The sequence below is a fragment of the Bufo bufo genome, chromosome 3 (genome assembly GCF_905171765.1).
Source record: "Bufo bufo chromosome 3, aBufBuf1.1, whole genome shotgun sequence".
Lineage (NCBI taxonomy): Eukaryota > Metazoa > Chordata > Amphibia > Anura > Bufonidae > Bufo > Bufo bufo.
In genome coordinates, this window is record NC_053391.1 from 47496998 (window position 1) to 47513773 (window position 16776).

General features: G+C 43.8%; 1 protein-coding gene across 1 annotated transcript in view; it reads left to right on the forward strand.

Annotated features, from left to right (window-relative positions):
* The first annotated feature begins 12084 nt into the window (after nucleotides 1-12084).
* Nucleotides 12085-16776, forward strand: part of HUNK (hormonally up-regulated Neu-associated kinase) — a 218842-nt gene continuing 214150 nt past the window's right edge. The window contains exons 1-2 of the mRNA XM_040423190.1: nucleotides 12085-12194; nucleotides 14468-14580. The gene's annotated coding sequence lies outside the window, so the exon portion shown is untranslated. The remainder of the gene's footprint in view (nucleotides 12195-14467; nucleotides 14581-16776) is intronic.

Below are 16776 nucleotides of genomic sequence, written 5' to 3' on the forward strand. Positions count from 1 at the left end.
CGCTTCCGGTTTTCGCATGGACCCCGAGAAGGTCCGTGCTGTGCTTGAGTGGGAGCTTCCTGAGAACCAGAAGGCGCTGATGCGTTTTTTGGGCTTTGCCAATTATTACAGGAAATTTATTTTGAATTATTCCTCTGTTGTTAAACCACTCACTGATATGACCAGAAAGGGGGTAGATTTTTCTTCCTGGTCGGTAGAGGCGCGTAAGGCCTTTTCTAATATCAAGGAGAGTTTTGCTTCCGCTCCCATCCTAGTACAACCTGATATTTCGTTACCCTTCATAGTTGAGGTTGATGCTTCTGAGTTAGGGGTGGGTGCGGTCTTGTCTCAGGGTTCCTCTCCTGCCAAATGGCAACCGTGTGCCTTTTTCTCAAAGAAACTCTCCTCCGCAGAGAGAAATTATGATGTGGGAGATAGGGAATTGTTGGCCATCAAGTTGGCTTTTGAGGAATGGCGCCATTGGCTAGAGGGAGCCAGACACCCTATTACCGTGTTTACTGACCATAAAAATCTGGCCTATTTGGAGTCAGCCAAGCGTCTGAACCCGAGACAGGCCAGATGGTCTTTGTTCTTTTCAAGGTTTAATTTTGTTGTTACGTTCCGCCCTGGGGTTAAGAATGTGAAGGCAGATGCCCTGTCACGTTGTTTTCCAGGAGGTGGGAATTTTGAAGACCCGGGTCCCATTTTGGCTGAAGGTGTGGTGGTCTCTGCTCTTTTTCCTGAATTGGAGGCAGAGGTGCAGGCAGCCCAGTCAGAAGCTCCTGATCTTTGTCCTCCTGGGAGGTTGCTTGTGCCTCTCGCTTTGAGACACAAGATTTTTAAAGAACACCACGACACGGTCCTTGCTGGGCACCCGGGGGCAAGAGCCACACTGGATCTCATCGCTCGGAGATTCTGGTGGTCTGCGCTTCGTAAGTCGGTTGAGGGTTTTGTGGCAGCTTGCGAGACTTGCGCTCGTGCCAAGGTCCCTCATTCACGGCCATCAGGTCCTCTCCTTTGCCCTTTCCTTCCCGTCCTTGGACACATCTGTCCATGGACTTCATAACGGACTTGCCTCGTTCCTCGGGGAAGTCTGTGATTCTGGTGGTGGTGGACCGTTTTAGCAAAATGGTGCATTTTATCCCTTTCCCTGGTTTGCCCAATGCTAAGACGCTGGCGCAGGCATTTATTGACCACATTGTCAAATTGCATGGGATTCCTTCAGACATAGTCTCTGATAGGGGCACACAGTTTGTTTCCAGATTCTGGAAGGCTTTCTGTTCTCGCTTGGGGGTTCGGTTGTCATTCTCTTCTGCTTTCCATCCGCAGTCGAATGGCCAGACAGAGCGCGTCAATCAGAATCTGGAGACATATCTGCGCTGTTTTGTGGCGGAGAATCAGGAGGATTGGTGTTCTTTTTTGTCCCTTGCTGAGTTTGCTTTAAATAACCGTCGTCAGGAGTCCTCTGATAAGTCACCATTTTTTGGTGCATATGGGTTCCATCCGCAGTTTGGGACTTTCTCGGGAGAGGGCTCTTCTGGTTTGCCTGATGAGGACAGATTCTCCTCGTCTTTGTCATCTATTTGGCAAAAGATTCAGGATAATCTAAAGAGCATGAGTGAGAGATATAAGCGTGTGGCGGATAAGAGACGTGTGCCTGGTCCGGACCTGAATGTTGGTGATCTGGTGTGGTTGTCTACCAAGAATATCAAATTGAAGGTTCCCTCCTGGAAGTTGGGTCCTAGGTTTATTGGGCCTTACAAGATCCTGTCTGTCATCAATCCTGTTGCCTACCGTCTTGATCTTCCTCAGACTTGGAAGATCCATAATGTTTTTCATAAGTCCTTATTGAAACCTTATGTTCAACCTATTGTACCCTCGCCTTTGCCTCCTCCTCCGATTATGGTTGATGGAAATCTTGAATTTCAGGTCTCTAGGATTGTGGATTCTCGTCTTGTCCGCGGTTCCCTCCAGTACCTCGTTCATTGGGAGGGTTATGGTCCTGAGGAGAGGATGTGGGTCCCAGTGACGGACATTAAGGCCTCTCGTCTCATCAGGGCTTTCCATAGGTCCCATCCTGAGAAGGTGGGCCCTGAGTGTCCGGAGTCCACTCCTAGAGGAAGGGGTACTGTCACAGCCAGACAGCTGAGAAGCGCTCACAGGAGCTTCTCAGATCCTCCTCCTTGAATTTCTTTGTTTTGGTTTAGTTTCTCATCTCGTTAGTCTATCTCAGCTGTCATGCAGTCAGACTGATCGCTACCCTTTAAGTTCCTCCCCATAATGCAGTAGTGTGCGGCTGATACAACTTCCTGGAGTGTGTGTGCATGCTGTTCCCAGTTCCCAGTCCTCAGTCGTCTGCAGATAAGTGCTGTTCATGTATTTATGTTTTTGTCTTTTCTGGATCCAGGTGACCCTGACTCCCTCCGTGTCAGTGTAGGGAGCCGGTGGTCGTGTCCCTTCACTATTGTAGGGTCTTCAGGTAATAGATAGCCGAGGAACGTGGATATGCGGCCATCCACCTTTGGGGTGTTCGCATAGGCTGAGCAGTGAGGGAGAGCGGCAGCTCTATTGCAGGGGTCTCCCTTTGTTCCTTAGTTGTGGATCCAGAGAGACATTGTTTATATGGTATTGTCTTGTTTCCTGTACACCATCCGTGACAGCCACCTCCTGGCCCAAGGCTTTATGAAAAAGTTATCTTCCGCTTCTACGAATAACTTACCCCTTTTTGAGCTCTAAATGTGTTTCCCTGATCTCTCTCCCATTTATCATATATATGTGAACAAGTGCCTATATCCTGTGCCGTTTGTGATATTCCTGACTTTGACATCAAATAAGAATTGGGAATGATTTGGATGAACTGTTGCTGAATCTTGTCAACTAGCTTGGAAACTGCTGGAAACTATTGTAACTGTTTATATTGAGGATACTTTTTTTTTTTTTGGAATATAACTGAAAGAAAAAGGAGGGAGGAAAAAAGGAGGAAAAGGGGAAAAAAATTGTATAAAACGAGGGGAAGGAAAACAAAATAGACGTTCATTGGAACATGCGTCTCAAAAAATGGGGCAGAAAACATAAAAGTGGCAAAAATAGATCAGTTTTTAAAATCCCCAAATGTAATTACAAAAACAGGACAAAAAGGGGCGGCTGATATAAATGGTAAAAAAAAACACCGGATCCAGAGTGGGTGAAGTAATGGAAGAGGACCTTCAAAATATCTATTGTGGAGCCTGCTCCACTAAAAGAAATCCTGGCCGCGGTTTAAAAAAATGGAGATTTAATACAGAACATTTCAACGCAGCTCAGGGTAATCCAGGACAGAGTCACAACTATAGAAAAAACAGTGGGGGCCTTGGAGAATGAAGTCAAAATATCTAAATCTGAAATTGCCACACTAAGAACGGAGGTTAATACTCTGAAAAAGAAGGTGGTGGATCTGGAGAACAGGTCGAGGTGTAATTTGAGAATTTTCGAACTACCTGAAGGTTTTGAAGAAAAAAATCTTGCCGAAATGATACAGACCCTAATTCAGAAAAAGTTTGGAAAGGAATATTTCTCCCGTCTGTTTCTGGTGGAAAGGGCACATCGGATGCCAGGGGGTAAACCTATCCCTGGGAGACAGCCACGGACACCCTTGCTGAAGATACTGACGTCTCGAGATAGGGATATGGTTTTGAGAAGGGCAAGGCAGTGTCCTCCTATTGTGTACAATGGAAGTAAATTGCTCTTCTTTCCGGATTTCTCTAAAGAGATCCAGAAAAAGACACAGTTTTATGGCGGCAAAAAAACGTTTACAGGAAAAGGACATTAGATATTCATTAGTTTATCCAGCTAAACTGAGAATAATATTCAATGGTGAAATTCACTTTTTTTTAAATTCCCAGCTCGACTATAGATTGGATGGATCGGAATAATATATAAGCATTTTTTTTTATGTCTGCTTTTCCTTTTGTTGTTCTCTTTTTCTACTTTAGATGTTGGTAGGAGAGGGGGAGGGGTGGTCTTAGGTGAGAGATCTGTGCAGTGATGTGGCAGATCAAGAAGTGTGGGGGAGAGGGATGTGAGTTGGGTTGCGATGTGTCTCCTGAGGTGGGGTTGGGGGTGGAGATTTGGACTATATTTATGGTAGGGGAATTTGTCGGCTGGTTTGATGGCAGTTAGAATTTTCACTTGGAATGTGCGAGGCCTTGGGGATAAGATTAAAAGACAGGCGGAGGCGGTTTTTGACCAGGTTTAGAGACATTTACCAGTGATCATTTGCTTGGTCGAGACCCATGCTACTGAAGAGTCGGTTCTGCAACTCGGTAGGGGATGGGCTGCGCAGACTTATCATTCTACCTTTAATAGTTACTCCAGAGGTGTTACAGTGTTGATTCACAGGGGGATTGATTTTGTCTGTGAGGCATCCTCTATTGATAAGCAGGGGAGGTTTGTTTTTTTATATTGGAAACTCTCGGGTAGATTCTGAATTTTGGCCTTTGTATCCCGCTCCCTTTTTCTCTACAAGTACTTAATTGTTTATTAACCGTTGTCGATCAGTGGCCTGAATGTCCCTGACTAGTTATTAGGGACTTTAACTGTGTTATGAACCCAGAAATAGACAGGATTTCTTTGGGGGGAGATATTTACTGTACATTCCAGCCAAGGGGTCCCCCCTGGCACGTTTCTGTCTGGAGGCAGGATATGTGGATGTATGGGGATGGATTGGAAGAGGGAAAAGAGCTTATTCCTGCATAAGTAAATCTGGAAACTCCATGTCTAGGATAGCCTTAATACATAAAAACCATCTAAAATTTATTAAAGCAATGAAATATGAGGCGAGGTCGATATCGGACCATGTACCCCTATTGCTTTAAATAACCAGGAGGGTCAATGAGGGTCCAGGAGGGTGAGACCTTTATTTAGATTGAACCCCCACTGGATTTTTATAATGGATAGGGATACTCATGAATTGGTCAAACAGGAGATGAGGCACTTTTGGGATAATAATGAGAACACAGCCAGAGTCCAACTGGTATGGAACGCATTTAACCCCTTAAGGACTCAGCCCTATTTCACCTTAAGGACTTGGCCATTTTTTGCAAATCTGACCAGTGTCACTTTAAGTGCTGATAACTTTAAAACGCTTTGACTTACCCAGGCCGTTCTGAGATTGTTTTTACGTCACATATTATACTTCATGACACTGCTAAAATTGGGTCAAAAAAGTTAATTTTTTTGCATAAAAAAATACCAGATTTACCAAAAATTTAGAAAAATTAGCAAATTTCAAAGTTTCAGTTTCTCTACTTCTGTAATACATAGTAATACCCCCAAAAATTGTGATGACTTTACATTCCCCATATGTCTACTTCATGTTTGTAGCATTTTGGGAATGATATTTTATTTTTTGGGGATGTTACAAGGCTTAGAAGTTTAGAAGCAAATCTTGAAATTTTTCAGAAATTTACAAAAACCCAATTTTTAGGGACCACTACAGGTCTGAAGTCACTTTGCGAGGCTTACATAATAGAAACCGCCCAAAAATGACCCCATTCTATAAACTACACCCCTCAAGGTATTCAAAACTAATTTTACAAACTTCGTTAACCCTTTAGGTGTTGCACAAGAGTTATTGGCAAATGGGGATGAAATTTGTTAATTTCATTTTTTTGCCTAGTTTTCCATTTTAACCCATTTTTTCCCACTAACAAAGCAAGGGTTAACAGCCAAACAAGACTGTATCTTTATTGCTTTGACTCTGCCGTTTACAGAAACACCCCATATGTGGCCGTAAACTACTGTACGGGCACACAGTAGGGCGTAGAGTGAAAGGGTCGCGTATGGTTTTTGGAAGCCAGATTTTGCTGGACTGGTTTTTTGACACCATGTCCCATTTGAAGCCCCCCTGATGCACCCCTAGAGTAGAAACTCCATAAAAGTGACCCCATCTAAGAAACTACACCCCTCAAGTTATTCAAAACTGATTTTACAAACTTTGTTAACCCTTTAGGTGTTGCACAAGATTTAATGGAAAATAGAGATACAATTTCAAAATTTCACTTTTTTGGCAGATTTTCCATTTTAATAATTTTTTTCCAGTTACAAAGCAAAGGTTAACAGCCAAACAAAACTCATTATTTATTGCCCTGATTCTGTAGTTTACAGAAACACCCCATATGTGGCCGTAAACTGCTGTACGGCCACACAGCAGGGCGTAGTGTGAAAGGTGCGCTGTATGGTTTTTGGAAGCCAGATTTTGCTGGACTGGTTTTTTGACACCATGTCCCATTTGAAGCCCCCCTGATGCACCCCTAGAGTAGAAACTCCATAAAAGTGACCCCATCTAAGAAACTACACCCCTCAAGGTATTCAAAACTGATTTTACAAACTTTGTTAACCCTTTAGGTGTTGCACAAGATTTAATGGAAAATAGAGATACAATTTAAAAATTTCACTTTTTTGACCGATTTTTCATTTTAATATTTTTTTTCCAATTACAAAGCAAGGGTTAATAGCCAAACAAAACTCATTATTTATGGCCCTGATTCTGTAGTTTACAGAAACACCCCATATGTGGTCGTGAACCGCTGTACGGGCACGCGGCAGGGTGCAGAAGGAAAGGAATGCCATACGGTTGTTGGAAGGCAGATTTTGCTGGACTGGTTTTTTTGACACCATGTCCCATTTGAAGCCCCCCTGATGCACCCCCAGAGTAGAAACTCCAAAAAAGTGACCCCATTTTAGAAACTACGGGATAGGGTGGCAGTTTTGTTGGTACTAGTTTAGGGTACATATGATTTTTGGTTGCTCTATATTACACTTTTTTGTGCGGCAAGGTAACAAGAAATAGATTTTTTGGCACGTTTTTTTATTTATTATTTACAACATTCATCTGACCGGTTAGATCATGTGGTAATTTTATAGAGCAGGTTGTCACGGACGCGGCGATACCTAATATGTATACAATTTCTTTTATTTATGTAAGTTTTACACAATGATTTCATTTTTAAAACAAAAAAAATGTTTTAGTGTCTCCATAGACTAAGAGCCATAGTTTTTTCAGTTTTTGGGCGATTATCTTAAGTAGGGTCTCATTTTTTGCGGGATGAGATAACGGTTTGATTGGCACTATTTTGGGGTGCATATGACTTTTTGATCGCTTGCTATTACACTTTTTGAGACATAAGATGACAAAAAATGTCTTTTTTTACACCGTTTTTATTTTTATTTTTTTACGGTTGTCACCTGAGGGGTTAGGTCATGTGATATTTTTATAGAGCCTGTCGATACGGACGCGGAGATACCTAATATGTATACTTTTTTTTATTTATTTAAGTTTTACACAATGATTTCATTTTTGAAACAAAAAAAATCATGTTTTAGTGTTTCCATAGTCTGAGAGCCATAGTTTTTTCAGTTTTTGGGTGATTATCTTGGGTAGGGTATGATTTTTGCGGGATGAGATGACGGTTTGATTGGTACTATTTTGGCGTACATGCGACTTTTTTGATCACTTTTATTACCTTTTTTGGGAAGTAAGGTGGGCAAAATTTCAATTTCCTAATAGTTTTTATTTTTTTATTTTTATGGCGTTCACCGTGCAGGGAAAGTAACATGACCATTTTATAGATCAGGTCGTTACGGACGCGGCGATACCAAACATGTGTAGGGAATTTTATTTTTTTCATTTTTAATCAGTGATAAATGTGTTTTTTGATTTTTACTTTTTTTTCACTTTTTATTTTACCCAGACCCACTTGGTTCTTGAAGATCCAGTGGGTCTGATGTCTGTATAATACAGTACAGTACACTATATAGTGTTTTGTACTGTATTTTACTTACACTTTGTCTGAACAGATCTCTGCCTTTAGCACAGATCTGTTCAGCACCATGGACAGCAGGATGCCTGAGACGGCATCCTGTTGCCATGGGAACCTTCCCCGTCTGCTCAGTAGTCGTCAGAACTTCGCAGACGGGGAAGGGTAAGGACGGGGCTGTCGAGGGGCTGTCTGGGAGCTCTCTCCCTCTCCATCGGGGGGCTGCAAAGGCACTGCAGCCCCCCGATGGGAGAGGGAGGGAGCTCCCTCTTACTGTTAACTTTTTCCATACAGCGGTCCGTACGGACCGCGGTATGGAAAGGGTTAAACGGCTGACATCTGCACAGATGTCAGCCGTTTATACCAGGATGTCAGCAATGTGCTGACACTCTGGTATAACCACTAGACGCCAACAAATTTTCAAGAGGAGGCGGGCGGGGGGTCGCGATCCCGCCTGCCGCACCGCCCGCCTCCCGCACCGCCTGCAACTCCCCCCCCTGCACCACCCGCCGGCAAAAAATCATGCTGGGGTGCAGGGGGGTGTAAAATCTATATTTGAGGGACACTAAAGTTTCTGATCCCCGCGGTCAGGAACCGCGGGGATCAGAAACTGCAGAAAGCGCAGCAAACCGCAGGTCTGAATTGACCTGCGGTTTGCGGCGATCGCCGATAGGGGGGGTGTCACATGACCCCCCTGGAGTTGTGACAGGATGCCGGCTGAATGATTTCAGCCGGCATCCTGTTCCCATTAACCCCCGCGGCGCCGGAATCTTCATTTAAAGTTACGCCTTCCCGGTACGCCCTGAGTCCTTAAAGACTCGGGAAATAGGGCGTACCGGTACGCCCTGCGTCCTTAAGGGGTTAAGGCCTTTATTTAATTTTAGTAGTAACATTTCAAATCTAAGAAGGGGATACGGTAAGAAAGAGGGGGAGTTAAAAGAAGCAGCATTAGCTGCTATGAATGAGTTTACTAGGAATAAAACACCCGGAAATAGGGAAACTATGCAGATTGTAAATCAGGCGTATGCCGATTTCCTCTTGGAAAAGGCCCTGCAGAGTCCCTTTTTTGAGGGACAAAAATATTTTTCAGAAAAAGGGAGACCAGGGAAACGAGGAGAGGGTGATCTCTAATCAAGAACAAAAAAAAAGAGATAGTTAGTATTCGGTCCTCTGAGGGTGTATTTATTGAAGAACAAGATGGTATAAAGCAGGGCTGGCCAACCTGCAGCCCTCCAGCTGTTGCAAAACTACAACTCCCAGCATGCCCAGACAACCTACAACTATCAGCCTACAGGGAATTGTAGTTTTACAACAGCTGGAGAGCCGCTGGTTGGCCAGCCCTGGTATAAAGGAAACCTTTTTGAAACATTTTGCTGAATTATATAACTCAGATAAAACTATATCAGATAAAGAGATGAATTCATATTTGGACTCTGCAAAAAGAAGAAAAGTCAGTCCTGTGTCCCAACACGGACAATTACTTGCGCTGCTGCTGGTCCCGGAGTAGTGTGGTAGGTCGTGCACACTGATAGGTACAATATGAAGGGTTGTGGAACCGCGCTGCTCTGGACTGTGTCTCCCGATAAACGTGGATGGCATAGGGTGAGCCCCTTTTCCCAGCACCCAAAGGATCCAATCCTCCACAGATCTCCTCTTCTAAGGGTTCAAATGGGATAGGCAGAATAGTGAAGCACCCTTTGCAATCTTTTGTTAAAAGGTTTTATTATACTCACAAGAGTTGGTAGACAAAAAGCATGTAATACAAATATCAGAACGTCAGGTTGTGTCTCCACGTTTATCGGGAGACACAGTCCAGAGCAGCGCGGTTCCACAACCCTTCATATTTGGACTCTGTTTCCCTTTCAGTTCTTACCGATACTCAGAGGGAGGTTCTAAATCAGGATCTCTCTCTAGAGGAATTAGAGGCTGCATTGAAGGCATGCTCCGGGAATTCATCTTCCGGGTCAGATGGGCTCCCATATGAATTCTATCGTAAGTATGGGGAGATTATTCTCCCTCGTCTACTGAGGGTTATTTTAGGATCATTTGAGGAGGATAGCCTTCCAGAGTCAATAACAGAGGCTGTAATAACACTAATATTGAAAAAGGTCAAGGACCCCCTAGATATTGGTTCATATAGGCCTATTTCCCTATTGAATACAGATATGAAGCTCCTGTCAAGAATTCTGGCTACAAGGCTATCTAAGGCTATCACATCAATTATACACCCAGATCAAAATACGTTTATTCCAAATATGGGGACTCACTATAATTTGCATTGTCTGTTTGCCAACATACAGTCATCCGGGTGGGGGGGGGGGGGTCTCTCGCTCCATTCTGTCTCTAGACGCCTCTAAGGCATTTGACAGGGTGGAGATTCCTTTGGAATGTTTTGGGAAAGATGGGATTTGGTAATAGATTTATAGATATGATTAGGCTATTGTATAAGTCCCCTACTGCCAGATTGAATATCAATGGGAGCCTGACAGAGAGCTTCTCTTTGAGCAGAGGTACCCGTCAGGGCTGTCAACTCTCTCCATTATTATTTGATATTTATATTGAGCCACTCGCTGCTAGAATTAGGCAGGATTCTGGGATTGAGGGGTTTGGGGTACTAAGAACAGATGACCGCATTTCTCTATATGCAGATGATGTGCTGTGTTTTATAAATCATACTAATATCTCACTTCCCGAACTGATTCAAATAGTGAACGTCTTTGGTGTAGTTTCGGGCTTTGCCATTAACTGGTCAAAGACAACGCATATTCCTGTGGATAGACCTGAATACTCTATTGAAGGGCCCTTGAGTTTACTTAGCATTTCTGATTCATTTGAATATTCAGGTATGATTATATCCCCTAAAGTTGAAGATTTTTTTGCATCTAAACCTGATTCCGTTGATAAGCAAGTTGAGGTCCAAAGTGACGGTATGGCTTCGACTTCCTCTATCTAGAGCTGACAGAATATCCCTGGTTAAGATGGTGATATTATCCCAAATCCTCTATATTCTTAGAAATTCCCCATTGTGGATTGAGGATAAATTCTTTAAATTAATTGAGAGAATTATTAATGATCTTGTGTGAGGAAGGAAGCAGGTAAGGCTTAAACTGGAATATCTTTATAAGACGTTGGAACAGGGAGGGTTGATCCTTCCCTATTTTAAGGGCTTTTTTTTATAGTTTAACAGCTATGGCTTTATAATCATTGTGAGGAAAGTCCACTCTGTAGGAAACTGTTGAGTAGATCTACGTATCATATGTTTACAGTATTAGGCCAAATGCACACGGCCGTGTTCCGCGGCCAAGAGCGGTCCGTGGTATGCCGGGGTGGATTCCTGTTCAGAGCAGGAGCTCATGGTGTCATTGGTTGCTATGACGCCGTGCGCTTCATGTCGCCGCTGCACTACAGTAATACACTATACGAGTGTATTACTGTAATGCAGTGGCGGCATGAAGCGCACGGCGTCATAGCAACCAATGACGCCGTGCACTCCTGCTCTGAACAGGAATCCACCTCTGCATACCACGGACCGCTCTTGGCCGCGGAACACGGCCGTGTGCATGAGGCCTTAGAGTCCGGGTTGTTATCCAGAGCTCAACTGGATTATAAGGAGTCTAGAAAGTTATTTATTAAGACGTGGAGCACTATTAGAAATTGGTTGGGAATAAGGGGATCTCTTCACTGTACGCCCCTGTGGTATAATTATTATTTACAGGAGCTGGATGATCTAGCTGAAGATAAGTATTGGCAAAAAATACAATATTCTGTATGTTGCACAAGTGGTGGGTAATGGAGATATACTTTCTTTTTTGCAGTTGGCACAAAGAGTGCACATAATTGATTTATCATGGTTTAGATATTTACAGTTACGTTCGGCAGATTTGGGGTAGAAGTTTAAAACCTCTCAACTTTATAAATTGCTTCTTGATGTACTATTTAATAGTTTACGCTCCCCCAGACAAATGGTTTGGGGATCTGTTTTAAATATCCAGCCAGGTGACTGGGGGAAGTTAATGATTAACTTAAGAGCAATGTCACACAATTTCAATCATTTTTGGTTTAATTTAATATTATATATAGATTATATGTCACACCAGTATGGCTTAGTAAATGTGGGTTGAGAGGTGTGTCTGTCCACGATGTAACTTACCTGGGGCGGATTTTTTGCATATGTGTTGGTCCTGTATACAACTAACAGAATATTGGGAGGCAATAGATAAACTTATTACCCAAAAACTAAAAATATTGATTCCATTTACGGTGAAATGTTGGATTCTGGGTGACTTCTCCCAAATTAATTGTGATAAGTATAAAAACTCTGTTCGAAATGCGTCAATGTTGCTGCACTAGTGGGTGGATGTCCTGTACACTATTTTCTATTGCCTGAATAAAGACGAGGATTTTAGCTACCAAGAAATAGTGAGTGCTGGAACTTTATTTTTTCATTAATGCTGCATGGGCTTACTGGCCTGTTCCGTGCACGCAGGTGATTCAAATGATTGAGTGAGCTGGACTTTTCTCTGTGCATATTCAAGTATAAGAGGACTCTCTTCATTAAAATACTCTTTCTGGCGAGGCTTTTAATCACGCGAGGTTGGTTTTCACTAAATACTCCTAGTGTGTGTATATGGTTAACGCTAACTGATTAATAAGATTAAGAGTTATGAAAAAAGGTTATAAAAACTGAGAAAAGTTGAGGAGAAATGGAAAAAGATATGGGGGATTTGGAAGTCTTAGGTCCCTTCGCTTTCATCCCACCGCTATCCCTGCTCCGTCCTAGTTGACTGATGAGATAGTATACGCATCGCAAAGAAGGGGGAGGGATAGGGGGGAAGTTCTGGGGTAAAAATGAGAAATTTAATAATGTTGAAGATCAGATGTTTAGAAAATAATTTTGTAAGCTTTTTTGTCAATAAAAAAAAGAAAGGATCACCTTATTTTGGAGGATCCTCTGTAAGCCTTGGCCTTTTCCTGGTAGGTGACAGGTTCTCCAGACAGTAATAAAGGATAGACCCTTGGTCTTTCATAGCAAAGAGCTCCGCATTCGGTGGTGGTTCCAGAGTGCATGGAGCAGTATCAGTGGACTCCACACTGGTGGATAGGTCACTTTCAGTGGTTGGAGGATCTGGTAGTGTCATACCAGGTGTGCTGTCTTCAGCAGACGGCTGAGAGGAAGTTTTGGAGGCTTCATGCAGATCCCATTGTCTGCGCTCTTTTTCCTCCACTATTTCTTTATATGTTTTTTATGCTTTTTCTTCTATCTGATAAGTCACCTTCTCCGCTAAGCATCCTCTCTATCTTTTTCCTTTTTTCCTCTTTCTTTATCAAGTCCTGTAATGGACTACTCCTGTGGGCATTCCATCGGGCAAGGTCATTCTGCCATGTGTCAACCTCCTCTTTGAGTAGATCACTGACATACTGCAGATGTTTTTGGTGGGCTTCTCCTGAATAACGTGGGAGCCAAGGTGCCCCAATGTAGTATGGCATAGTAAGAGGCATGATGCATGTGGCTGCAGCTGCTTGTGGTGCTGGTGGATCGCTGCAGTCCCGGTGAGTGTTATCCTCGCTGTCAGATACCCTGTTCTAGACTAGAGGGGTCAATGTAAGCTAGACTTCAATTTAAGTGTTTGTTGCTATGGGCAACGGCAGCAGAATTGGTGCATGGCTCCTTTAAGAGTCTCTGCCAGGCAGATCACAGACCCTAACAGTCTCTAGCAAGGTTTACTTCCCCAGCAGTACTCACTCAGACCTCTGGACATTGCTTCTCAGGATCCAGGGCAGCTAGAACTGTATTTTCCCTTTTCCAAGATGGCCACCGCTTATACTTCCTGTAGGGGGTACAGTTGGTTTCTTTGTCCTCCTGAGAGCTTGTACTGAGCACTTTAGATCTTTCTGCTGTAACAATGGTTCCTCTCTTAAGGCGGGCCATTTGGTTCCCTCCCCTCTGCTGAGTGGATGTCTTCCTCTGAACACATGATGCACAAATCCAAGATGGCCAATTATCCCCTGTTTTTCCACAGTGCTGCAACTGATGCAGATTAACGCTCTCCAGCAGTAAGTGAATGCAATAAAGTCTCTTTTTCCAGGGGTTTAGTGATTACTGTAGGCCTATAGCAACAACAAGGCACAGTAGTACATCCTGTTTCGTGACGCCAAATAAGGCAACATGCTGCCTTCCCCAAGGGCCCCTATCGTGTCCCAGGTTTGGTTGGAATGCCGAGTGGTGTAGTGCTGCCTATATGTCTCTTTATGTGTCACGGTGCTCCTACCTGGATACTGCGGGACCACAGGCTTGGGCTGCTAAGCATTAAAAAGGGGGGTAATTGAAGGATGAAGAAAAAATTACTTGAGTCCAGTCCTTGTTGTGAAGTTCAACGGCAGCTTTACTTAAAAAAACTTTCATCCAAACAATTTCAGGCTTTGTCTGGGTTCCAGCAGGCTTTAGCATAAACTGGCAGGCAAACTCAACTCTACTTTCTCTCCTTCTCTGCTGTACTGACAGGCTTGCTTAAATAACTTTGTTTTCTTTCTTTATGCTGCACTAAATTCTGCCTAAGTTTGGTTTTGTGCTTTATCTATGTTCTGGTATGCTTGGATGGGGTGTCTTTGGCTTTGTCTTTTGGCTCCTGACACTCAGCAAATAATTTATTTTTAGCCGAAGAACAATTTCCTCTTACTGCTACTTCTTTCAGGTCTTCTCGGCTCCAACATGGAGTCTAAACTGGAATAAACTAGAACTGCCACCCTTCCTTCTGGTTGCAAGCAGGACTGGCCCACTTCTGCCCAGAGGGGGGAGAATTGAATGGTAAGTTCCATTCTCTCTAAATATAGCTCTGCCATTTGCACTGCCACCTGCTGGTGAACCAGGCATATTACATGAACATAACAGTTGCATAGTAATTATATCATTGCACAATGTAGAGGACCGGGACAGAAATACATAGATGGCATTGGTGTTAGCCCATTAGAGACAGTAGCAGGGTGTAGGAATGGTAACAGCACTGCGGGGTATTACAAATGCAGCTGTCAATAATAGCGGGTCAAATGCTGTCATCATAAGGGCCATCTGTTCCTCTCGTGTAATACATGTATTGTGTAATCTGACAATGTAAAATGCAACCCCTTCTAGAAAGCCTTGCTGAACATGGGCACTACCTAGATTTCAACTGAGAGATCAGAAATTCTTATGCAAGAAACTTTTTTTCTTCACCGACTCCCAAAACTTGAACATTGTCATGTGATTAAGTCCTTTATGAATAATATAAAAAAAAGTATATAGGGGAAAAAAAAGCGTTCTTTCCCGTATGAGAGTTTTAGCGCACTTATGCACAAGTGACTGACAATTGCCTGAATAAAGAAGCAAGGACAGACAGGCTTCATCTGCTATTTTTAACTTATTAGATGGTGAATCATCTATCTCCTGTTGTCAAAGAAACCCGCAGTATATTGTTCCTGCATCACCATGGTTTCCTGCTTGTTCTATTGCTTCAGAAAGTTATAGGCTGCAACATAATATATGCATATTGGACCCTAGATCTAAGGGTACTTGTCCTTTGCAAGGTTTAGCAGCATTTTGAGAGGAGTCATCAAAGTAAGCATTGCACTAAAGCGAGTTGAAAGCACAAGGGGGTCTTTGTTTTTCAGAAATAGCGCCACTCTTGTCCATAGGCGGTGTCTGGTAATGCAGTATTTACTTGAATAGGGTTTAGCTCCAACACCAGATGCAACCCATGGTGAAGGGTGATGCTGTTTCTGGGGGGGGGGGGGGGGGGGGGGGGGGGGAACCCGGTCACTTCAGGAGAATGGCAGACTTGGACAAGATAAAAATGATCCACAATATGATTCAATATACATTGTTTTAATTGAAAGAAATGGGTGTGTAACAGGGTGCCGAAGGCACACTCGGTCTTCCATCAGCCGCAGACCTGCTGCTTAGCTTCGGGAGCGAGGATCTGTGTTTGACCTTGTTCCCAGGGCAGCTTTGCTAGCTGGGAGGCTCCCTGCTCCTAGGTCTACCTTGAGCGCCGAGCTGATCACTCGGTGCTCGACTGGTCGGTCTGTTGGTCATGTGATGCTGGCCACGTCACATGACCCTCACTCCCCACTATAAATACAGGCAGCCTGCTGGCCACAGGTTGCCTGTTAATTTTAGGTATCTGGTGATTGTTTTGTTCCTGCATACTTACCTGATCCTGTGTTCCCTGACGATTCTCTGCCTGCTCCTCCTGTACTGCGTAGCTCTCTAGGTATTGACCCGGTCCGTTCACGTTCCGTTATTTGTCTTGTCTGTCTTCCCAGCACGTATCCTAAGTTAGGGACTGCCGTCTAGTTGTCTCCTGTCATTAGGACTTGCGAGGCAAGTAGGCAGGGCCAGGGGTGAGGGTGGAGCGCAGTGGTCACTATCCTCCCCCCTGTGTGTAGTGTACGTTACCGTCACAGATTAACAGGCCGTAACCTAACCACTGTATCATGAATCCTCTGGTGACCCTGACTGACCATGTCTCTAACCTGACGCAGATGGTGCAGGAGCTAGGGGAGAAACTCTGTTCTTTTGAGCTAGGACAAGGTACTTCCATCCCTCAGGCCTCCAGTCCACATTTAGAGCCCCAGTTTAAGCTTCCTGAGCCCTTTTCTGGAGATCGGAAGAAGTTTCTTTCCTTTAAAGAAAATTGTAAACTTTTTTTCCGTTTGCGCCCCGTATCCTCTGGCCCCGAGAGTCAACGCGTGGGCATTGTCATTTCCCGGTTACAGGGTGATCCCCAGGACTGGGCATCCCCAGGACTGGCTGACACCAGTTGTTTAAAATAAGTGGAGGGTTTTTTTCAGGCCCTGGGTACCCTGTATGATGAACCAGACAGGACACTGGTAGCCGAGACTGCTCTAAAAGTTCTGGTTCAGGGCGATCTACCTGCGGAGGAGTATTGCACCCAATTCAGAAGGTGGTGTGTTCCCTCAGGATGAAATGAACCAGCACTTAAGAGTCAGTTAAGGTCAGGTCTGT